The sequence below is a fragment of the Oryctolagus cuniculus genome, chromosome 7 (genome assembly GCF_964237555.1).
Source record: "Oryctolagus cuniculus chromosome 7, mOryCun1.1, whole genome shotgun sequence".
Lineage (NCBI taxonomy): Eukaryota > Metazoa > Chordata > Mammalia > Lagomorpha > Leporidae > Oryctolagus > Oryctolagus cuniculus.
In genome coordinates this window covers 120,312,039-120,336,953 of record NC_091438.1, presented here as the reverse complement: position 1 = coordinate 120,336,953, position 24,915 = coordinate 120,312,039, and the positions used below count along the sequence as shown (strand labels likewise).

The 24,915-nt window shown below is 47.0% G+C and overlaps 1 protein-coding gene across 3 annotated transcripts in view; it reads right to left on the bottom strand.

Annotated features, from left to right (window-relative positions):
* TUT4 (terminal uridylyl transferase 4) overlaps positions 1-24,915 on the bottom strand; it is a 234,434-nt gene that overhangs the window by 177,063 nt on the left and 32,456 nt on the right. The gene's annotated exons all lie outside the window — the stretch shown is intronic.

Here is a 24,915-nt window from a genome sequence, read left to right as displayed (position 1 = left end):
TCATGTGGGAAAATGGGCTTGTGTTCCAAAATCCTAGCTCTGGTCCTGACCCAACCCTGGCCACTGTGGACTTTCGGAGAGGAATCAGCAGATGGGAGCGCTCTCCCTCTCTCTCTCTCTCTCTTTCTCTTCGGAGAGGAATCAGCAGATGGGAGCGCGCTCTCTCTCTCTCTTTTTCCTCTCTCTCCATATCTTGCTTCTCAAATCAGTAAATAAAAATTTGAGCAAACAAACCAAACAGAGCAATCACAATCCATGTAGGCAGAGGCTCCCAAGCTTTCTCAGTTCAAGGCAACTTCGGTGTCTCAGTATTTTTTATGGCACTTCCCCATTCCAAAAAAACCAAAAAAAAGAAAATCCAAAACCTAACAATTCTGCTTAAGTAGCTAAATTCAGAAAGCTTAATCAGTATTTATATCCTAATAATTTACTAACCATTTGAAAGAATAGCATATATAATATTTTATTTTAAAATATTCATAATTATTTACTAACGGAATATACGTGCCTGTTGAACAATTCACTTCTCAGGCTTTGAAATCAAATTATATATTGTCACATTCATTTCTTGTTCTATATTGATTTTTACTTAGTACTTGCTTTTTATTATAGCAACTCTTAAAAATCCAGCTTCATAAAGGCATGATATCATCCAGAGGCATGTGGCAGCATCTAACATTGAACCTTTGGCCCCAACCTTGTGGGTATCAGAGAGATGTTAAATATCACTGTATTTATCTTAAAATGTCCCATAGAGGCCGGCGCCGCAGCTCACTAGGCTAATCCTCTGCCTTGCGGCGCCGGCACACCGGGTTCTAGTCCCAGTCGGAGTGCCGGATTCTGTCCCGGTTGCCCCTCTTCCAGGCCAGCTCTCTGCTGTGGCCAGGGAGTGCAGTGGAGGATGGCCCAAGTGCTTGGGCCCTGCACCCCATGGGAGACCAGGAGAAGCACCTGGCTCCTGGCTTCGGATCAGCGCGATGCGCCAGCCTCAGCACGCTGGACATGGCGGCCATTGGAGAGTGAACCAACGGCAAAGGAAGACCTTTCTCTCTGTCTCTCTCTCACTGTCCACTCTGCCTGTCAAAAGAAAAAAAAAAAAAGGTCCCATAGCACCCTGTGAGTTGGCTACAGCAACACAGGGCTCCTCAACACACAGTTTGGGAACCAAAGGTGTAAGAGGGAAATCCCCTAACAAATCTTCAGGATATGAACATAGAACATCAAAGAATAATAAATAATGGTCATGATAATAACCTTGAGACATCTTTAAAAGTTTCATTCATGGTCACTGTGTCTTCTATTTTAAAGGCTCATTATATCAAGTGCCTATCTTAAAAGATTGTCATTCAACATCCCTAAAATTTAAAATAAAAATATTTTTAGTTACACTAAAAACTTACAAGATTATTTTCCCATCTGACCCCACCCTTTCCTCAACCTGAGAACAAAGAACACAAATCTTGGGGTCACAGATTTGTATGCAAATGTAGATGTATTGCTTTCTCTTTCTCTTTAAGCAGGTCTCTCCATCTTTTTGAACACCTTCTAAAATTTGGTTAATAATTCTCACCCCCTGCATTAGTAGGAAAAGTGAAAGCGCTCAGAATAAACGCAGGGATACAACAGGTGCTCCAGAGCCCCCTGCCATTTCCTAAACACCCCTTAGGCTGGCATCTCACTAAGCCTTTGTGCCATGGTTCTTCCCTGACCTGATGAACCCCACTGCTTTCCTCTGCTGTGAACTCCGCTCAGCTCTGTCACCAGACTTCAATGCATCTCTCCCTCTGAAGCCTGCCTTGGCTTCTCCAGAGAGAATGAGTCATTCCCTCCTGTTTGATTCTGCCACACTTAGCGCTATCATCTCACTGGATCACATTATGTTGTAATTACTTATTTATGAGTCTCCTCCCTCACCAGATTTTATGGTCTTCCTGCATGGCTGAAGCCACATCTTATTTACACAGTATCCAACACATACTTGGCCCTCAATAAATGTTTTGATGAATGGAGGAATGATAATAGCAAACACACAGCTCCAGGCACCATGCCAAGTGTTTTACAAATATTAACTTGTTTAATCTTCACAATAATTCTATGAATTATTATCATTTCTATCTAACAAATGAGAAAAATGATAGTAAAACTATGTAATTTGTGTAAGGTCACTCAGCTATTAATTATCAAAGCCAAGATTCAAACGTTAGCAGTTGGTGTCAGTCTAGAGTCTTAACCAACACACTACAATGCCACCCAATGAACAAGGGAAAAACTATCAAATAAATTTGGCTTTCCCAAAGGTCTTACCTCCTCAAGTTTTATAATGGCTCCTTTATTTGTTCATTCAACACGCATTTACATAGGGTTTTCTATGTCTATATCATAACACTAAATAACTATTTATTTTAAGTTTTATTTATTTGAGAGAAAAACAGAGAGCTCCCATCTGCTAGTTCACTCCCCCAAATGCCTAGGGCTGGATAGGGAGGGAGCAAGGAGCCAAGAATGCAATCCAGGTCTCCCATGGGGCTTGGGATGGATTGCAGGAACCCAGATACTTGAGCCAGTGCTGCTGCCTTCCAGGGTCTGCATTGGTGGGCAGCTGGAGTCAGGAGCCAGAGCTGGAAACACGACTCAAGCAGTCTACTGTGGGACATGGCTGTGTTAACTGCTATTTCTATTTCTATTTCTAACTGCGGCCCACTACTTGCCTCCTGCCCAATCCAATTTCTACTGCCTGCCCCCAAAGTGAATTGATCCTTCAGTGTCTTGACTTGTGTTTGCTCTCAGCCCTGGATCCATGATGGCCACTCTAGCTAGCTAACTGGAGCGTATCCCTTCCTTAGTTAAATGACTTCCCTCTGGAAGCCTTCCATTACCTCCTAAAGCAAAGCAGATGCCCTGCCCATGGCTCCCTACCGTACTTTACCTTATTGTACCATTTGTAATTCTTACTCTTCTTATTTATCATCTGCCTTCTACACTAGACTACAAAAGCTGTGAGAACAAGGACTAGGTCTATCCAGATTACCTTTGTTTTCTCTCTCTCTCTCTCTCTTTTTTTTTTTTTTGACAGGCAGAATGGACAGTGAGAGAGAGAGAGAGAGAGAAAGGTCTTCCTTTTGCCGTTGGTTCGCCCTCCAATGGCTGCCTTCTCCTGGTCTCCCATGCGGGTGCAGGGCCCAAGCACCTGGGCCATCCTCCACTGCACTCCCGGGCCACAGCAGAGAGCTGGCCTGGAAGAGGGGCAACCGGGCAGAATCCAGCACCCCGACCAGGACTAGAAGCCAGTGTGCCGGCGCTGCAGGCGGAAGATTAGCCTATTGAGCAGCAGCGCCGGCCCAGATTACCTTTGAATCTGCAGCATCTAGTCTGAAACCTGGCACAAAAATAAGGGCTTGATAAATGTGAGGGATCTAAAGATTCATGGAAATGCAAATTACAAAAAAAAATCACACATGGATTTCAAACGTTTTTGTTTGAAATCAAAACTTATCTTTTAGGGTCATCGCTATGGCACAGCAAGTTAAAGCCCCGGCCTGCAACACCACATCTCTTATGGGTTGCAGCCATTTGGGGAGTAAACCAGTGAATGGAAGACCTCTCTCTCTCTCTCTCTCTCAAATATATAAAATAAATCTTTTTTTAAAAACCTTATCTTTTAATTCCATTTTCCATTAAATTTTGAAGTACACTAGCATTTGCTGAAGGATGAGCAAGACAATCTTTATGTTTTAAGATATTTAGTATGGGCCAGTGCCACGGCTCAATAGGCTAATCCTCTGCCTGCGGCGCCGGCACACCGGATTCTAGTCCCGGTCAGGGCGCCGGATTCTGTCCCGGTTGCCCCTCTTCCAGGCCAGCTCTCTCCTATGGCCCGGGAGTGCAGTGGAGGATGGCCCAGGTGCTTGGGCCCTGCACCCCATGGGAGACCAGGAAAAGTACCTGGCTCCTGGCTCCTGCCTTCAGATCAGCGCGATGCACCGGCTGCGGCGCGCCGGCCGCGGCAGCCATTGGAGGGTGAACCAACGGCAAAAAGGAAGACCTTTCTCTCTGTCTCTCTCTCTCTCTCACTGTCCACTCTGCCTGTCAAAAATAAAAAATTTAAAAATTTTTAAAAATTAAAAAAAAAGAAAGGTAATATGAGGGCCAGCACCATGGCATAGTATGTTAATCCTCCACCTGAAGCACCGGCATCTCATATGGGCACCAGTTCTAGACCCGGCTGCTCCTCTTCCAATCCAGCTCTCTGCTGTGGCCTGGGAAAGCAGTAGAAGATGGCCCCCCTGCACCCATATTGGAGACCAGGAAGAAGCACCTGGCTCCTGGCTTCGGATCGGCACAGCTCCAACCGTTGCCGCCATTTGGTGAGTGAACTTACGGAAGGAACACCTTTCTCTCTGTCTCTCCCTCTCACTGCCTGTAACTCTACCTCTCAAATAAATAAAAAAAATAAAATAAAATAATTTTTAAAAGACAGGTAATATGAGAATGTTATTTATTAAGTATCTCTTCTGTGAAGTCCCAGGACATCTCTTCTTCTCTCTCTATTGTTGTATTGATCAGACTACACTGCCACTGTCAAATGTTTCTATCCCACCCACCTGATCTGAGTTATTTAAGACCTTTGATTGAATAGCTTCAAGGCTTGTTTCAATTCTGTGTTAAGTCCCAGAACAAAGTCAGGCACAGGGACATGTGTGAGTGCTCCAGCATGCCCTTAGTACACTACACAAGCTAACCCTCCAGCAGCCTCTCGGCTATGCTTCGTGTCTCTGTGTTCAGCCAATATTAAACACCCTTTGTTTCCCGGACAACACTGGCTCCTTAAAGCCTCTGGGCCCTCACACATGCCAACACCACTCCCACTACCCCTTCCCACTCACCTCCCCACTCTTCATCTGGCTCTCATTCACCTTCAGATTTCAGCTTCCACTCCACTTCTGAAGGAAGCTTTCCCTGACCAAAGACCAACGTAGACCTGTCTATGATTTGGTCATATGATTCTCTGCATTTCTCCTTGTGTCATCTATCACACTTGTAAATGCTGGGTCATTCTCTCTTTGCTAGATGGTAAGTTTCTTAATTCAGCACTTGGACCAGAGTGGATAAGATAAGGTACTTAATAAAAATTATGTTGAGTAGGTTATTGAATACAAGAGTGAAGTGCTAGCCGGCGCCGTGGCTCAATAGGCTAATCCTCCACCTTGCGGCGCCGGCACACCGGGTTCTAGTCCCGGTTGGGGCGCCGGATTCTGTCCCGGTTGCCCCTCTTCCAGGCCAGCTCTCTGCTATGGCCAGGGAGTGCAGTGGAGGATGGCCCAGGTGCTTGGGCCCTGCACCCCATGGGAGACCAGGAAAAGCACCTGGCTCCTGGCTCCTGCCAGGATCAGCGCGGTGCGCCGGCTGCAGCGGCGGCCATTGGAGGGTGAACCAGCGGCAAAGGAAGACCTTTCTCTCTCTGTCTCTCTCTCTCACTGTCCACTCTGCCTGTCAAAAAAAAAAAAAAAAAAAAGAGTGAAGTGCTATCATATTTTTAAGAATGATCTTAGTGGCCCCACTTTCAGGAGAATATGTATGGTGTCACAAAAGTTCACAATGAATTAAATTACGCTAGCAAATCACCATCTAGTGATTTTATATCAGAAGCATTTCCCATGCATCAAGAATCAGGGTTGTTGTGGCTGGCATTGTGGCACAGTGGGTTAAACTGCAGATTGCTTCGTATCTTATTTATTTATTTATTTATTTATTTATTTTTGACAAGCAGAGTTAGACAGTGAGAGAGAGAGAGACAGAGACAAAGGTCTTCCTTTTTCCATTGGTTCACCCCCCAAATGGCCGCCACGGCCGGTGCTGCACCAATCTGAAGCCAGGAGCCAGGTGCTTCCTCCTGGTCTCCCATGCGGGTGCAGGGCCCAAGCACCTGGGCCATCCTCCACTGCCTTAACGGGCCACAGCAGAGAGCTGGACCGGAAGAGGAGCAACCGGGACAGAATCCGGCGCCCCAACCGGACTAGAACCTGGGTTGCTGGCGCCGCAGGCAGAGGATTAGCCTAGTGAGCCGTGGCACCGGCCAATTGCTTGGTATCTTATATCAGAGACCTGGATGGAGCTCCTGGCTCCTGGCTTTGGCCTGGCCCAGCCTTCGCTATTGGGCCTATTTGGGGAGTAAACCAGCAAATGGAGGCTTTCTCTCTCTTTTTCTCTGTCTCTCCCTCTCTGTTGCTCTGCCTTTCAAATAAATAAATAAACCTTTTTAAAAACTAATAAAAAGCGCTGCAGAACAATTAAAATAATAATAATAAAATACCTTATCCCAAAAAACATAGATAGGCCTCTGGTCACTCCTCTTTGTGTCTACTCATTAACCAATTCCAGTGGTTGCCTCTTTGCTATCAAAATCTCATCCTGGGCTAACTTTTCTTGTACCAGCTTTCATCTCATCTCTTGCACCAAACCCTTCTTCAAAAGCTTGCCCTATTCCACTGGCCCCAGGATTCACCTTTCTTTCACAACTCTGCCCAGAGAATTAACAATTTTTGCTCCTGGCCCCAGACTATCTTACTAAACATCTCTTCAGATCCTATCAACCCATCTTTCTAGTAAGTCCTGGCCCAAGGCAGGAGGTTGTGTGCATGGAGTGGCCAAAGAAAATAGAGCTCCAAGCCTCAATAAGCCCCCAGTCTATTGAGGAGAAAAAGGGGGTTTACACTTTTGGAGAAAGTTCACTTCTTTTTTAAAGATTTATTTATTTATTTGAAAGGCAAAGTTATATATAGAGAGGAAAGACAGAGATCTTACATCTGCTGGTTCACTCCCCAAATAGCCAAAATGGTCAGGGCTGTGCCAGGCCAAAGCCAGGAGCCAGGATTTTCCTTCAGGTCTCCCATGTGGGTGCATGTGGGGAGCAACTGGGAGCAACTCGGACTAGACTAAGTTATGGAATTAAGACTTATTCTATGCATCTGCTCTCCCACAATATGGCGCTGGGAGAGGAGGAAACAGCTTCTACACAGATGCCTCCAGTTCAACCAATAAACTGTAGGACCTGCTCCTGATTGGAGGAGAGCAGCGTACTCGGCATGTGGGTAGCAGAGTTGGGATTGGTGGAAGAGGACTATAAAGGAGGAGAGAGACAACATGCACCAGGAACATCTGAGGAACACCTGAGCAGCCCCCGAGAGAGCCGGCCGGCCGGCGGTGTGCCACTCCCCCGCGGAAGTGGGGAAGGTGGCAGGGGGAACCGCCCTTCCACGGAGGTGGAAGGGTCGGTAGCCAACCCGGGAAGAACCAGCAGCAAACCCGGGGAGGGCCGAGCAGACAAAAGAACAGCGCAGGGTCCTGTGTCGTTCCTCCACGAAGACGGGGAGTGACAGGTGCAGGAGCCCAAGGACTTGGGCCATTTTCCACTGCTTTCCCATTAGTAGGGAGCTGTATAGAAGAGGAGCAGCCAGGACTCAAACCGGCGCCCATATGGGATGCCAGCGCTGCAGGTTGCAGCTTAACCTGCTGCATCACAGCACCAGCCCCATAAGTCCATTTCTTTCCTTTGCCACATATCCAACTACTCTCCAGGTCTTGTTTTATCTATTTTGCAGCTCATCTCTTTCCTTTTCTCCTATACCATCACTTGGACCTCATACATTCTCTTCTAGACAATAACAAGAGCGAGTAATCTCAAAACACAAATCTGGGGCCGCCACTGTGGCATAGAAGGTTAAACCTCTGCATGCAGTACTGGCATCCCATATGAGCCCCGGTTCAAATCTCAGCTGTCCACTTCTGATCCAGCTCCTTACTAATGCACCTGGGAAGGCAGTGAAAGATGGCCCAAGCCCTTGGGCCCCTGCACCCAATTGGGAGACCCAGAAGAAGCCCCAGGCTCCTGGCTTTGGCCTGGCCCAGCCATGGCCTTTATGCCATTTGGGGTGTGAACCAGCAGATGGAAGATATCCTTCTCCCCCACCCCCTGCTCTCTCAGGTCTGTTCCTCTCTCTGTATAACTCTAACTCTCAAATAAATAAGTAAACCTTTTTTTTTTATTTTACAGGCAGAGTTACAGAGAGAGAGAGAAAGAGAGAGAGAGAGCAAGAGAGAGACAGAGGTCTTCCGTTGGTTCACTCCCCAAATGGCGGCAACAGTTAGAGCTGTGCCGATCTGAAGCCAGGAGCCAGGGGCTTCCTCCTGGTCTTCCACACGGGTTCAGGGGCCCAAGCACTTGGGCCATCCTCTACTGCCCCCCAGAACATAGAAGAGAGCTGAATTGGAAGAGTAGCAACTGAGACTAGAACCCGGTGTCCATATGGAATGCCGGCACCGCAGGCGGAGGATTAACCTAGTGCACCACGGCGCCAGCCCCCAGTAAACCTTTAAAAAAAAACTCTCCTGTAGTCTACTTATTCTACATTTATTTATATTAGTAAAGGAAGTTCATGGAAAATGGAATTAAAAGGTAAGTTTATTTTGGTGAAGAAAATTTTGAAATGCATGGGTTTTTTTTTCCCCATAATACACATTTTCAATGAACTTTGTGAAAATTTCTCATGTTTATTTCCTCATCTGGGTTATAATTCAATACTATAAATACTGATTTTGTTCAAATTATTCCAGCTTTGGTCAGTAGGAACTCTTTAAAATTTATTTATTTTTATTTAAAAGGCAGAGCAACAGAGAGACAGGAGAGAGAGATCTTCCAACTGCTAGTTCACTTCCCAAATGCCTACAACAGCTGCGGCAGCGCCAGGTTGAAGCCAGGAGCCCAGAACGCAATCCAGGTTTCCCATGTGAATAGTACGTGAGTTACCCTCTACTGCTTCCTAAAGTGCACATCAGCAGGAAGCTGGATCAGAAGTGAAGCAGGGGGGCCAGTGCTTTGGCGCAGTAGGTTAATCCTCCGCCTGTGGCACCGGCATCCCATATGGACACTGGTTCTAGTCCCGGCTGCTCCTCTTCCAATCCAGCTCTCTGCTGTGGCCCAGGAAGGCAATGGAGGATGGCCCAAGTGCTTGGGCCCCTGTACCCACATGGGAGACCAGGAAGAAGCACCTGGCTCCTGGCTTCCGATCAGCACAACTCTGGCCATTGCAGCCAATTGGGGAGTGAACCAATGGAAGGAAGACCTTTCTCTCTGTCTCTCCCTCTCACTGTCTGTAACTCCACCTCTCAAATAAAAATAAATAAAATCTTTAAAAAAAAAAGAAAAGTGGGGGCCGGTGCCGTGGCTCTCTTAGTTAATCCTCCACCTTCGGTGCCTGCATCCCATATGGGTGCCAGTTCTAGTCCCGGCTGCTTCTCTTCCAGTCTCTCTGCTGTGGCCCAGGAGGGCTGTAAAGGATGGCCCAAGTGCTTGGGCCCCTGCACCCGCATGGGAGACCAAGAAGAAACACCTGGATCCTGGCTTTGGATCAGTGCAGCGCCGGCCGTAGTGGCCATTTCGGGGGGTAAACAAACGGAAGGAAGACCTTTCTCTTTGTCTCTCTCTCTTTCACTGTCTATAACTCTACCTGTCAAATAAAAAAAAAAAATTAAAAAAAGTGAAGCAGGGTCTCAAATCCAGGTACTCTGGATATGGGATGCAAGTGTCACAAGCAGTGTCTTCACAGCTGTGTCACAATGCCCACTCTATCATTGTAGCGTAGCAGGTAAAGACACTGCCTGTGACACCAGCATCCCATATGGGTACCGGTTTGAATCCCAGCTGCTCCACTTCCAATCTAGCTCCCTGTTAATGCACCAGGGAACCAGTGGAAGATGGCCCAAGTGCTTGGGCACCTGCATCTATGTGGGAGCTTCAGAAGAAGCTGTTGGGTCCTGGCTTCCATCTGGTCCAGTGCTACCCATTGTGGCCATCTGGGCCCCGGTCCCTGCCCCACCTGTGTCTCTGTAACTGTACCTTTCAAATATAATAAACTTAAAAAAGAAAAAAAGAACATGAATTTCTGCTATAATGTCTATGAGCAGCTTCAAGCTTAGTTTTTATACACCTTGTTGCTAGCATCCCACATAACATTAAAACTACCTGCTTGTGAATCATGGATCCAATCAGGGAAGAACAGACTGGCAAAGCTAAAAGAATTCATGATCTCTCTCAATGTATAGTTGAAACAAATGAGGCCCAGAGAAGGATACCACTCAGCAAATTACAGGCAAATAAATTCCCTAGTAATACTGTCAAAGGACAGATTAAGCCTGGCTATTATCGAATCTCAAAGAATTTTTTCTTCAAACATAAAAAGTTATCTAGAAGAAGAAAGACTTGCTTCAGATTTTTCCACAGCAAAAGTTTATGGCATTCAGATTGAAAGTGACCCACCATTCAATATCATATCTGGTTATCCTGTCTTTTACTTTATGTATTTATTTTTAAAGATTTATTTATGTGAAAGAGTTGTGTGTGTGGGTGTGTGTGTGGGTATTTATATATATATAGAGAGAGAGAGAGGGAGAGAGGGAGAGAGGGAGAGAGAGAGAGAGAGAAAGTGACAGAAAGAGATCTTCCATCCACCAGTTCATTTCCTAGATGGCCGCGACAGCCAGCTCTGGGCAAGGCCAAAGCAAGGTGCTCCATCTGGGTCTCCCATGTGGATGGCAGGGGCCCTAACACATGGTTGATCCTCCATTGCTCTTCCAGGCCATTAGCAAAGATGGATGGGAAGTAGAATAGCTGGAACATGAACCAGCACCCATATTGGATGCTGGCGCCCATAGTGGTACAGGCTATGTCACAATGAAGGCCCCTGCACCATCTTTTATGTTAAAAAAAAAAAAAAAACCGATGGACATTATCAAAATTCAAATAATTCCAGGAATCCAATCTCTTTCTCATAAAAATTACTTGATGTTGAAATCCAGCTAATCAAGACATAATTTCAAATAAAGAAGCTATCAATGGATTGATGGTGATGATATAGTGATTTATAATAAGCTCATTTGGTAGTTACTTGATTTTCAACAGGATTTCCTGGAAATTCAGCTCCTAAAACTCTTGGAATCTACGTAATATGGAGAGTCTGTCATTTGTTAATGAGATGGCTGGCAGAAGAGAATCCCTAGCTAGCTTTGGGGTAGAACTGGTAACCAGAAAAACCAAGGCACAATTAAACGGTTGAGATTTTTCAGTTCCACCTGCCAGTCTTTGAGGAAGGAAGAAGGGCTATAGGTTAAGTTGACCATCAGTGGCTAATGAGTCAATCAACCATAGCTTCATAATGAAACCTCCATAAAAACCAGAAAGAAATGAGTTCCTGGAGCTTCCAGATAGCTAACGTGCGGAGGTTCCTGGAAGGTGGTGACCAGGAGAGGGCACGGAAGCTCTGCTTCCATTCCCACGTATCTTGCCATATGCATCTCCTCCATGTGGCTATTTATCTGTGTCCTTTAAAATATCTTTTGTAATAAATTAGCAAATGTAAATAAAGTGTTTCCCTGAGTTCTGCAAGCAAATTTAGCAAATTAATCATACCAAAGAAGGGACTGTGGGAACTTGATTCATAATTGGTTGATCAGAACACGAGTGGTTTGAACTTGGCATTTGAAGTGGGGGCAGTCTTCGGGGGATGAACCCTCAATCTGTGGGATGTGGCACTATCTGCAGGTAGATAGTTCAGAACTGAGTTAAATGCTAGGGCGTCTAGCTAGTGTCCACTGGAGAACTGTTTTGTGTATGGCACCACCCCACACATCTGGTGTCAGTGGTATTATATTGAATGACTGTGTGAGAGCAGAGAGTTATAAGTGGGAAAAGCATTTTTTTTCTTATATCACAATAGAGATGAACTCTGAGACTATTTAAATCTAGAACTAAGGAGCCAGCCTTGTGGCACAGTGGCTTAAGCTGCTGCTTGCGATCCCTGCATCTCATGTCAGAGTATCGGTTCCAGTCGTGGTTGCTCCGCTTTTGATCCAACTTCCTGCTATACCTATATATCTAGACCTAAGCCCAAATGACTGGGGAATTGCAACTGAAAAATAAAGTGTAAACATTATGATTCTTGGCAAAGTAAAAATATGAGTAATAAAATTCGAAGGTAGAAGAGAGAAGGTGGTTAAGCAGTCTCTTGGGACACCTGTGTCCCATATTGGAGTGCCTGGGTTTGAGTCCCAACTCCACTTCTGATTCCAGCTTTCTGTTAATGCTCACCCTGGGAGGTAGCAGATGGTGGCTCAAGTACTTGGGTTCCTGCCATCCACTTGGGACACTGAGATGTATTTTCAGGTTCCTGGCTTTGGCCTGGCCCAGTATTGACTAATACAGGCATTTGGAAAGTCAACCAGTGGATCTCTCTCTATTTCTCTCTCTCTCTCTCTCTCTCTCTCTCAATATAAACAAACAAACCAATAAATAAATAAATGCCAGTATTGTGGCATAACAGGTTGAGCTGCCACTGGTGACGCATATGGGCACACCAGTTCGTGTCCTGGCTGTTCCATTTCTGATCCAGCTCCCTACTAATGGCCTGGGAAAAGCAGCAGAACAATGCTCAAGTACTCAGTCTGCTATACCCACGAAAAAGACCCTGATGAAGCTCCTAACTCCTAGCTTTGGCCTGGCCCAGTCCTGGTCATTGCGGTCATTTGAGGGAGTGTACCAGTGAGTGGAAGATCAATCTCTCTCTCTCTCTCTCTCTCTCTCTCTCTCTCTGCCTCTCCTTCTCTCTCTAACACTGACTTTGCAATAAAAAAACTTTAAAAATTTTTAAAAAGTAAAAATTTAAGAATAATAATACATTCTAATTAAGTATGCACCTGGAGTTGTGGCATAGCAGGTAAAGTCACCACCTGAGACACTTGTGACACTGGCATCCCATATGGGTACTGGTTCGTGTCCTGGGTGCTCCACTTCTAATCCAACCCCCTACTAATGACCTAGGAAAAGCAGCAGAAGATGACCTAAATGTTTGGGTCCCTGTTGCCTATGTGGGAGACCTAGATGAAGCTCCAGGCTCTGGCCTTGCCCAGCTCCAGCTGTTGTGACCATCTGGGGAGTAAACTCTCTGTTTCTCCCTCTGCCTCTGTAACTCTGACTATCTTTTTTTTTTTTTTTTTTTTTTTTTTTTTGACAGGCAGAGTGGACAGTGAGAGAGAGAGACAGAGAGAAAGGTCTTCCTTTTGCCGTTGGTTCACCCTCTAATGGCCAGCGCGGCCGGCGCGCTGCGGCCGGCACGGCGCGCTGATCCGAAGGCAGGAGCCAGGTACTTATCCTGGTCTCCCGTGGGGTGCAGGCCCAAGCACTTGGGCCATCCTCCACTGCACTCCCTGGCCACAGCAGAGAGCAGGCCTGGAAGAGGGGCAACCAGGACAGAATCCGGCGCCCCGACCAGGACTAGAACCCGGTGTGCCGGCGCCGCAAGGCGGAGGATTAGCCTAGTGAGCCGCGGCACCGGCCATCTCTGACTATCAAATAAATAAATAATTCTTTTGTATGAAGTAAAAAGAATAAAATATCATAATATGGGCCCATTCAAATTCTTTCTATCAATTTTGCTGTATAATTTTATGCAGTGTCCATAATGATTTTCACTGTATGTTAAATGCTATTTTGAGCACTGAAAATCAGGGTGATTTGTTCTTCCTTGTGTTCTTTCTGTTTGGAAAATCAGAATTGTTTAAAAGCACACATGTGCCGGTGCCGCGGCTCACTAGGCTAATCCTCCACCTTGCGGCGCCGGCACACCGGGTTCTAGTCCCGGTCGGGGCGCCGGATTCTGTCCCGGTTGCCCCTCTTCCAGGCCTCTCTGCTGTGGCCAGGGAGTGCAGTGGAGGATGGCCCAAGTGCTTGGGCCCTGCACCCCATGGGAGACCAGGATAAGTACCTGGCTCCTGCCATCGGATCAGCGCGGTGCACCGGCCACAGCGCGCCAGCCGCGGCAGCCATTGGAGGGTGAACCAATGGCAAAGGAAGACCTTTCTCTCTATCTCTCTCTCACTGTCCACTCTGCCTGTCAAAAAAAAAAAAAAAGCACACATGAAGGAACCTCAAAAAGTTCATGGAAAATTTAATTAAAAATAAGTTCATTTAAAAGATAAGTTCACTTTGGTGCAAAATTTCTGAAATCCATACATATTTGTATTATTGATCAGCACGGGAGATTTGACCTGCTCCATTTCCAACCTGGGCCAGTTCACCCCTCCTTAGACAACCTGGTGGTCCCCCGCTCCCGGGAGGTCACCATATTGGTTCCGAACTTAGTGCAGACACCTGATTGGCATAGCGCACGACAGCCCAGAACTCCTGGACTCAAGCGATTCTCCGGCCTCAGCCTCCCGAGTAGCTGGGACTACAGGTGCGCGACCCCGCGCCCAGCCATATTTGTATTATTATTATAAAAGCACAATAGTTATTTACTCTAAAAAATGAAAGAGAAAGGTAGCTTGGTTCTGAGGAAATAGTCTCTGATTTTTGAGAGACAGATTTCCTTGATATACCAATATGGACACTTCTTTGGGTGCCTGCACTATGCCAAGGGCTTCCCATGCAGCATCTGTGTTAATCTCCACAGCTCTATAGGCTACGCATGAGAATCTCCAGTTTACAAGTGAAGCTCAGACGATAAAGCCTTTTGCTCCAAGTCACATTATCTTAAAAGGTCAAAAATCAAGATGTGAACTCAAAACTGTATGATTCTTGCCACTGAACCAACTGCTATGTGCACAGAGTCAGAGCTTTCTCTTTGAATTGCCACAACCTTGGATTATTCTCTGGGTGCTTGATAGTATACAGTGGGACATTCTCAGGGAGCCTGGAAATAACGTGGCCCCTGAAATAAAATTCACTCTCCATAAATGAAATTAACCATGTGCAGCTCCTCTGTAAAAGTGCATCCAAGAAGTTGGGGAATACTCAAAACTCCAATTAAGATGCTCTGGGAGTAATCTCGAAACTGCAGGCCTGGAAACTAACAGCAATTGGATAAGTGGAAGCCCCGTATATCGTCACTGGCATATCCTGCGTGGGGAAGGTCTGTGTGAATGGAAAGGGAGGGAGGTCAGCCAGGGAGGCCTGAAAAGGGAAAGTCAGGGGCATCTTTCCAGGCACCGTCCTGGGGCGAGAGGGCTTAGCTAAAGAACACAACCACGATTTCCTTGGCAACACCTAGAAAACCATCCCCTGCTGCAAGTTACAATGGTTTCAGCGGCTTTTTTATTTGGGGTTTACCTCAGACCAACTGAAAAGACTCTCAGGGAGTGGGTCCCAACACAAGTGTTTAAAAAATCACCCCCTGATGACTCTAATGGGCAGCCATGGCTAGAAACACAGCTCCAGTGAGGGGAGCTCGCTGACAGAGAGCTCTTTTTTGAGGCTGATTCACACCCCTTGCTCTGACTCCAGGCCTTCCAGGCCACCCTCTGATACTTGGCTTCCCATGTGACACGCTCCAGGGAGAGAGAAGACAGGCTGCTCTTCTGAGGCCAATGTTCTGGTCTACTTGGCCTATTAACTTGGCTTTGCAAATAATAAGTTCTTTTTGCAAATTAATAAATGGACTTCTGGTTTATGCATCAGTCACAGTGAGCTTATTAACAGGAGTCTGAGGACAGGTCTCTAATCTGAGAGATGCATCCACTCTTTTTTTTTTCTAAGGATTTTTTTTCAATTTATCTATTTGAGAGGTAGAGTTGCAGACACTGGGAGGGAGAGACAGAGAGAAGGATCTTCCATCTGCTGGTTCACTCTCCAAATGGCTGCAATGGCTGCAGCTCAGCCGATGCAAACCAGGGTCCAGGAGCTTCTTCCAGGTCTCCCACATGGGTGCAGGGGCCCAAGCACTTGGGCCATCTTCCACTGCTTTCCCAAGCCATAGCAAAGAACTGGATCAGAAGAAGAAGCAGCCTGGATGTGAACCGGTATCCATATGGGATGCCGGCACTGCAGGCGGAGGATTAATCCATTTCACCACAGCACCGGCCCCATCCACTCTTCATGTACCACAAAAATCAGGTCTGAGCCTGGCAGATTCTGGACCATGGCAGCCTGTGGGAACGAGTCTGCGTGGCTATCTGACCCTCCCTAGTCTCACTAAAGGCCTTTTTCCCCTCTGCATACAAATAAGCATAACCCATGGCTCCTCTTTTTTTCACCTACTATCTCTGCCTAATACAGGGTTGGTACTTATAGAAACTTCCTAAAATGACTGGGAATGTTAATGAAAGAAGAAATGTAATTAAGAATATGGAAATTAGTATTACGGCAATTTGTGTCCAGTCTCCGTCCTCCTATCAGGGGATTGGGGTACCTGGTCAATGATATTTCCAACTCTGGTTCAGACACCAAGTGCCAAGCAATGTGCTTCTTATTGGAGGCTTTGCAAACAGGCACCCGGGACCAGGGGAGGGAGAGTAAAATTCTTTTTTTTTTTTTTTATTTTTATTTTTTTGGCAGGCAAAGTGGTCAGTGAGAGAGAGAGACAGAGAGAAAGGTCTTCCTTTGCCGTTGGTTCACCCCCAATGGCCGCTGTGGCCGGCGCGCTGCAGCCAGCGCACCGTGCTGATCCGATGGCAGGAGCCAGGTGCTTCTCCTGGTCTCCCATGCGGGTGCAGGGCCCAAGCACTTGGGCCATCCCCCACTGCACTCCCTGGCCACAGCAGAGAGCTGGCCTGGAAGAGGAGCAACCGGGACAGAATTTGGCACCCCGACCGGGACTAGAACCCAGTGTGCCGGCGCCACAAGGCAGAGGATTAGCCTAGTGAGCTGCAGCACCGGCCGAGTAAAATTCTTAATTAGTGAACACCCCTTTGTCCTTCAGGTCTCAGATGTCATCTCTGCAGAATACCTTTCCTGATTCCTCCTGATTCCCCCATGCATCAGTTCCTCAATCCCATACCCTCTCTGCTTTCCTGTCATGGCCAATTTGAGAGTGCATTCATTGCCCACTTACTTATTTGTGTCCCAGCTGCTCTACTTTTGATCCAGCTCTCTATTATGACTTGGGAAAGCAATAGAAGATGGCCCAAGTCCTTGGGCCCCTGCACCCATGTGAGAGACCCAGAAGAAGCTCCTGGCTCCTCCTGGCTCCTGGCTCCTGGCTTCTGGCTCCTGGCTTCAGATCGGCACAGCTCTGGCAGTTCTGGCTAATTGGAGAGTGAACCAGCGGATGGAAGACCTCTCTCTCTTTGCCTCTCCTTCTCTCTCTGTGTAACTGACTTTCAAATAAATAAATAAATAAATAAATCTTAAAAAAAATTAAAAAGGAAGAAAAGAAAACCAATTCCTATGGCTGTAGGAGTGGCAGCAGGCCTGCACTTCCAAGGGGCAGTGGCAGCATGCAGGATCCAGAGCGGACAGTCAGCGTCCCAACAGCAACCTCAGTAGACAGGCTTGGAGGCTGTGGTTTGGTTACTCCCTGCCTCGCCTCTGGTCTCAATCTGCTTTCCAAGGGTTTCCTGTGATTCTGTGAAACCCTCAGTGCCCTCTTAATATTTTTTTTCCTGATTAAATCAGAGAGAGTCCATTTCTGTTGCCTACTACTTAGAACTCTGACATGGGCTGAATTGTGTCCACTCTGCCCAAGACTTTGATGTTGAACTCAAAATATGAGGTGATAAGGCCTTTAAGGAAGGATATAGGGCTTCTGTGGAAGTTAGGTTATAAGGAAATGTTTAAGGTGGGCCTTAATGCAATCTGACTAGGATCCCTTATAAGAGAAAATCTGGACACAGAACCCCATCAGCACATAAGAACAGAGGAAAGGCCATATGAGGATATGTGGGGAAGGAAGCCAGCTGCTAGCCAAAGACAGAGGCTTCAGGAGAAACCAAACCTGCCGACACCTTCGTCTTATACTCCTAGTCTCTAGAACTATGAAAAATACACTTGTGTTGTTTAAGGCATCCAATCGGTGGTATTTTGTTATGGCAACCCAAGCAAACTAATACAAACCCTGACTGCATCTAATGATTGAATCAATGGCTAACTAGATTACTTTTTAGTCACAAAGCAGGCATTGGAACAAGATTACTATACGCAAATAGGGCAAGACAAGAAGGAAGGGTCAAGATGTGAAGCCAAGCAGGGCCCTGGGAAAGCAGTGGACTTGGGGATGCAAAGCAGAAGGTAGGAGGGAAACACTGAGGGAATTCAGCAACACCAGTGGCCAGGTAATTTATGCAGGCCCAAAGACTGAGGGTCATCATGGATGAGCATGTAGGCTATCATGGAGAAAACCTGGACTTTAGCACAGATACCTGGGTTCAATATCTTACCCTGCCATTCGCTCAATATGTGATCCTGGGCAAAGAACTCGACCTTTCAGGGCCTCAGTTTCCTCATCCGTAAAACAGGTGAAAGCTAATACCTGTCGCACAGTTGTCAGGATTAAATTAGGTAAGAAAGTACATATAAAACTGCCCAGCATCCAGTGAATCCCCTTGTTTTTTCCTTAGGCTAGGAGAAGAGAGTGAGTAGAGCCTTGGTAAGGAGAAGGATAAAGAACTTGTTGGGGCCAGCGCTGCAGCTCACTAGGCTAATCCTCTGCCTTGCGGCGCCGGCACACCAGGTTCTAGTCCTGGTCTGGGCACCAGATTCTGTTCCGGTTGCCCCTCTTCCAGGCCAGCTCTCTGCTATGGCCCGGGAAGGCAGTGGAGGATGGCCCAAGTGCTTGGGCCCTGCACCCCATGGGAGACCAGGAGAAGCACCTGGCTCCTGCCATCGGATCAGCGAGGTGCACCGGCCGCAGTGCGCCAGCCATGGCGGCCATTGGAGGGTGAACCAACGGCAAAAGGAAGACCTTTCTCTCTGTCTCTCTCTCTCACTGTCCACTCTGCCTGTCAAAAAAAAAAAAAAAAAAAAAAAGAAAGAAAGAAAGAACTTGTTGGGCCACATATGATGTTTGGGGTGTGATGAGCTCAGATAGACACTTCATATGCAGTTTCCGTGACATGAAGCCTAGGCAGTGAGTGATACCAATGAGAGCTTGATGGCAGCAACACCGTGGTTCTGGGTTATCATTCTGTTCACAGCTGTATGCCAGCCGGCAGCATAAGGAACACGATGCACCGTCACTCCCTACCTGGGTTACATTAGTAGGACTTAGGCACGCTGGCAACCATAGGCCAGATGTACGAAGTGGGAGGATTTCCGCTTACACACAGTTGTACAAACTGAATCAAGGTTCACACCTAGTCTATCCAAAAGCAGATCTATTTCTTGATCCCACCTGCTATTAGAGGTGAGGCAGTGTGCCCTTATGTTGGCCAGGATTGGCCCAGAAGCTGGGCCTAGCTGAACCCTTGGCCTAAAGAGCATAATATTAGTAAGAGTTTTCATTTATGAGTGGTCATTAAGTTCCAGATTTTCACATAACTTCTTTCCCAACCTCACCACAATCTTTGAAATTCGTATTTCCAAAACAAAAAAAAATTTTTCAGAGAAGGAAATTGCATGTCAAAGAGGTTAATTTGTCTAAGTCGATACAGCTAATAAGTGATAGGTCCAATATTGACAAATTCCAAAGTTTGCCTGCTGATGAAGAGGTTTTAATTGTTGGCAACGAAAGAACTTTCTAAATTTCTAAGAAGGATTTGCTAATATTATGACAGATCACTCACAGGCACAATCCACCTCCTAGTATCTCTATATGGGGCCCAGCCTCAAACCTTTGATACTCCTACCAGAAACCTATAGAACAGAGGGCAGCCCTGTGGAATATTTTCCACAGGAAACATCTGCCCAAATATTTCGAAGGCTGCAAAGTTCCCCCGGGAGAGAAGGGGGAACGCCAAGGCCAACCCCAAGCATGGTGATCAGTCCAGGTACCAGGTGGACCGAAGCAGAGAGAAAACGCAGGCTTCCTGCTTTCCGCTCCCTCTGGACACTCGCTCTGGTAAAATAAACGCTTTGCAGGACTCAGGTTCCCAGGTTAGTGATCTGGTTTTCTTCTAATAGGAAATGAGCTGTCTCTCAATCAGGGACTGGGGGAGGGGGAAATGATCACCAATTACATGAAATATGTCGGCGGGGGGGGGGGGGGGGGTGGGGGTGGCTCAGACACCACCTCCTCTTTACAATTAAGAGACCACCACTTTATTCTCAGAGTCAATCACAGCCCAGCCACAGGACACGCATTACAAGAGAATCAATTTAAAAAGATTTTTTTAAATCCTTTTTTGTTTAAAGAAACTGACATAATAATAGAAAGAAAGGATTGAGTCCCAGCCAAGAGAAGCCTTTCCAAACCTTCTCTGGCGCAGATCAACTGCACTTTAAGGTCTTTCAATAAGCCAAGTCACTGGCCGCAAACAGAACATTGCTACCAGGAAGGAGATTTCTGTGTTTTCATGGGATGTCTTGGAATTGAAATAGAGTCAGTAATTACCCTGAATGATGACTCTGACTTAGTGTTCCTTGTAGTTCTAGTTCACATTTGATTAATGAGCACTGCTCCTCATGCGCCAGGCACTTCACTAGGCACAAAAGGGCTGAGGTGTGAATCCATCCTGATCGTGATCCTTGCTCTTCAGAGGGTTCCAGTCTGGGAAGGAAATAGACTGGTCCTCACAGAGGACACAAGATAGTGAACAAAGGGTGGGGAGAGTGGGACAGCCTTAGGGCTGGGCACACAACTCCCTGTAAGTAGGTTCTAAATCGGAATTTGGGGTGCTGGGGTGGAAGGCGAAGCTCTTTGGTTTTCTCCCAGAGTGACAGGAGGAAAATCCTCCTTATCTGAAGATTGGCAGGAATTGTCTCTTTTTTTTTTTCTTCTCCTGTACCTTGAGCCACTGTTTTACCACCCATTGCCCATTTATTCAATGAGCACTTACTATGCACCAAGCACCATGCTTAGTTATTCCTTTACATTTTCCCCTTCGATGTTCATGGCAACCCTGTTAGGTCAGAACTATTGCTCCACTGGACACTGGAAAACTGCAGGCAAGGAAGCTTAAGAAACTTACTCAAGATCACACACCTAGTACAGGGTGCAGATGAGATTTGCCCTTGGTCTGTCTCTGAAAGCCTGCGCACTCTCCACTATACTGAAAGCCAAGAGACTTCTTGGAGGTAAATTAGACAGAATCGTTGCTTTGGAACAACTCATCGTTCAGTAAAGGATAAAGGCACGTAAATAGTTTGTGAGGCCATCTGGTTCGGCTAAGTGTCTGTGGGTCCCTCAGGCTTTAGCAGAATGTCTTGCGCATGCAGGCTGGAAGCTGTGACAGGGAGGTTTGCTCTAAGACGTACTCTCACCTCTCTCCACTGTAATGTCCCATTCTGCGTAAGAGCCTGTGGTTTTGGCCACATCTTCAGGCTAGTTGCAGCTTCCACTCAGAGCTAACAGAGAGGGCTGAGGCCACCAAAAGAGGAATCTAGCTAGTTCCATTCGGGCCGTCACCAAAAGACACCCCCCCTCCGCATCACCATGGCCCCAAGCCAACAAGCATACATTATATAAGACCCCAGTCCAACAGGCACCTCCATAAGAGGAGTCCATAAGAAAACAGCAAGACCTTAGAAACCCGGTACACTTCTTGAAAACCAGTGTCCTGCACTCTGTCTTGTCTTCTCTCCGACTAGATGCTTTACTTTTGTTTTTGCATAAATAAGATTTCTGCTCACCCACAATTGTTTCCCGGCTTTTTATTTCCATACTGAGCTAAGGAAAAGAACCCATCGATTTGCTCCAGTAACCTCCCTCCCTTTGCGACTGGTAACATCTTGTTCATTTGTCCAGTCATTCAACAATGTGAAATGAGTGCCTACCATTCACTAGTTGCTGTTGAAAAAGCAGAATCAGACATAGTTCCCTGCCTTCAAGGAACTTTCGGTCTTTAAGAAGCAGGCAAGTACAATCAAAATATTACAACTCAGATATATGACAATATAATGTGATAAGCCCTCTAAGAAAAAATGTTGTACAGCTTCAGAAACAGGAGAGGATGGAAATGACCTTGGGTCAACTGGGGATGACTCTACAAAGAAGAAGGGTCATGTTTCCTGACCTGGTTAACACCATACCTGACTAACACCATACCTGTTTCTGGTACCAGCTTGAGTGACACTGCCTCCTGGAAGCCTTCCTTCATATGCCCTTTCTCTACCCCACACCCAGACTACAGACTCACTGTGTAGTCTATGGGAAACATAGAGCTGCACGCACAGATTAAAGTGGGCTGGAGCAGTGAGTTCAGGATGGTTGAAGCATAGAGGACATGATTCACCAGAAATATCTAGATAAATGAGCTAATGAAGGAATGAATGCTTGAAAGAACAGTAATTTCTCCTAGGACAGAAGGCTTCAACCAGATTATTGAGTCTGTCCTACACCCACACCAGGGGCCATCTGAACTGCCTCTACCACATTCGTCTTGTCTCTAGCTGGCTGCCTCCTTGGCTTGGCTCAAATTGTCCTCTTGTCCTGTGATCCTTTCCTAAGAGTCCTGCTCTGTTCTACAGTCTGGGTCCGGTGCTCACCTTTCTGCGTACCGTGAGGCCAAGCAAGGCCCTCCAGTCATCACTTGGATGCCAAATTTAGACACCAAGTTCAGGAGACTCTTCAGGATCATCCCTTCTCCCACAGGGAACTGGTCTCTTGTTCGTACCGATGTGCCTACTCCGTGGAAAGCCATGATGGGTAGAGAGAGCAGTAGTGTGACCATGCAGATGCCAGCTGGGATCTCTCTACCAGTGGGCACCCAAAACCAACATCCTAGGAAGAGGTTGGCCTCGGAAAAACCTGGGTTTAACTCTTCCTTTAGTTGTCATTTGGGCTTTGGGCAAGTTATTTCAGCCCTCTCCAGCTCCGCTTCCTCACTGCGCCAGCAGCTTATGGAAAGGGGGAGGGCAGTGATCTGATGTCTAGTTGTAGAACAATCCCCCTGCAGCTGGGCGGGGGATGGGCTGCGGGGGGGCGGGGGTCCAGAGGCAGTTCAAGCCTGCTGAATAGAAGTGTTTCCAATTACCCGACAGGCTGGCCCCCACAGCACACTCTCCACTGTGACCCCTGAGCCAACCTCATGCTGTTGCCTAGCAACTCACCTGCATCACCCAGGGATCTGAGGCTGGGGCCCCAGCGAGGATGGGGAAATGACCACTTTAATTACAAAGGCCCGGGGGAATCGTACACCAGTCCATTCCTCAAACACTCACTACCAGGCCCCGTGCTAGGCAGTGGCAATTTAGAAATGAATAAAACTCCCTTTCCTTAAGGAACCCATCAGGTAGCACAGCACAGATTTATCCATTTATTCGAGAAATACTCACCAAGTGCCAGCCAACAACAGAATAAACACGTTAGAGCATATTCACAAATCTATCAGTACACACACACAGTGTGAGAATGAGCAATCCACAATTCCGCACAGAAATATGGAATTTCCATGAGTGCAATGTAGGATGAGTGAAAGAAGCTGGAGAGAAAAGAATCCATTCCATATGATTCCATTTAGATAAAGCACAAAAACAGGCGAAACCAATCTGTGCTGTCAGAAATCAGGATCGGAGGCTTAGGGGGTGGTGACTGGAATGCAACATGAGGAAGGAACACTGTTTATAGATCTAGGTTCAGGTTACATGTGTGTTCAGTTTCAAAAGTTTATCAAGACTGTACACGTACGACACCTTCACTTTGCTATATGCATGTTAATAACATTTTCAAAAGAAATATGTATTGACTATCTACCAGGCCCTGCAAACAAAACAGCATGATAAATACAAGGGGTCTGGGAATCACAAAGAAAGGACTCCCCAGCAACTGCACCCAGTTTGTGGCAAAGGGCCTGGAGCAAAGCTTCCTGGAGGAGCAAGCTCCGTTTTTTTTTGTTTTTTTTTTTTTCTTTTTTTGGACAGGCAGAGTTAGACAGTGAGAGAGAGAGAGAGAGAGAGACAGAGAGAGAGAGAGAGAGAGGTCTTCCTTTTTCCGTTGGTTCATCCCCCAAATGGCCACTACAGCCGGCGCGTTGCACCGATCCTGGATCCGAAGCCAGGAGCCAGGTGCTTCTCCTGGTCTCCCATGCAGGTGCAGGGCTCAAACATTTGGGCCATCCTCCTCTGCCTTCCCTTCCCCGGGGCACAGCAGAGAGATGGACTGGAAGAGGAGCAACCTGGAAAGAATCCAGTGCCCCAACCGGGACTAGAACCCGGGTGCCAGCGCCGCAGGCAGAGGATTAGTCTAGTGAGCCACGGCGCCGGCTGGAGCGAGCTCTTAAGCAGGGAGAGTCTAGCAGGCAGGGCAGAGGAAGCAGAGCTGTTCAGGCATCAGAAACAGGCGGGGGAGGCAGGAAATGAGTCGGGAAGTCCGAGAAAGACCCAACCTGCGGAAGGCCAGGAGTAAGGAGAATAATGACTAACCGTTTGCAGCGTGGCATGCAGTTTGAAATCCTTCACAAGTTTCAATTTATTTAAATCCACCAACCATACAACGTGACAGGAGCTATATCATTCCTATTTTATGTGTAAGGTAATGGGGGCACAGTTGAGTCAGTTAATTTGCTTAAAACTCCATTAGAAGGGGCTGGCGCTGTGGCACAGTGGGTTAACGCCCTGGCCTGTGGCGCCGGCATCCCTTATGGGCGCCGGTTCTAATCCCGGCTGCTCCACTTCCAATCCAGCTCTCTGCTATGGCCTGGGAAAGCAGTAGAAGATGGCCCAAGTCCTTGGGTCCCTGCACCCACGTGGGAAGCCTGGAAGAAGCTCCTGGCTTCAGATCGGCACAGTTCTGGCTGTTGTGGCCAACTGGGGAGTGAACCATCAGATGGAAGACCTCTCTCTCTCTCTGCCTCTCCTTCTCTCTCTGTGTAACTCTGACTTTGAAATAAATAAATAAATCTTTTTTAAAAAAATACTCCATTAAAGGGGCCAGTGCTGTGGCACAGCAGGTAAAGCTGCCACCTGCAGTGCCAGCATCCCATGTGGGTGCCGGTTCGAGTCCCAGCTGCTCCACGTCCAATCCAGCTCTATGCTAAGGCCTGGGAAAGCAATAGAAGATG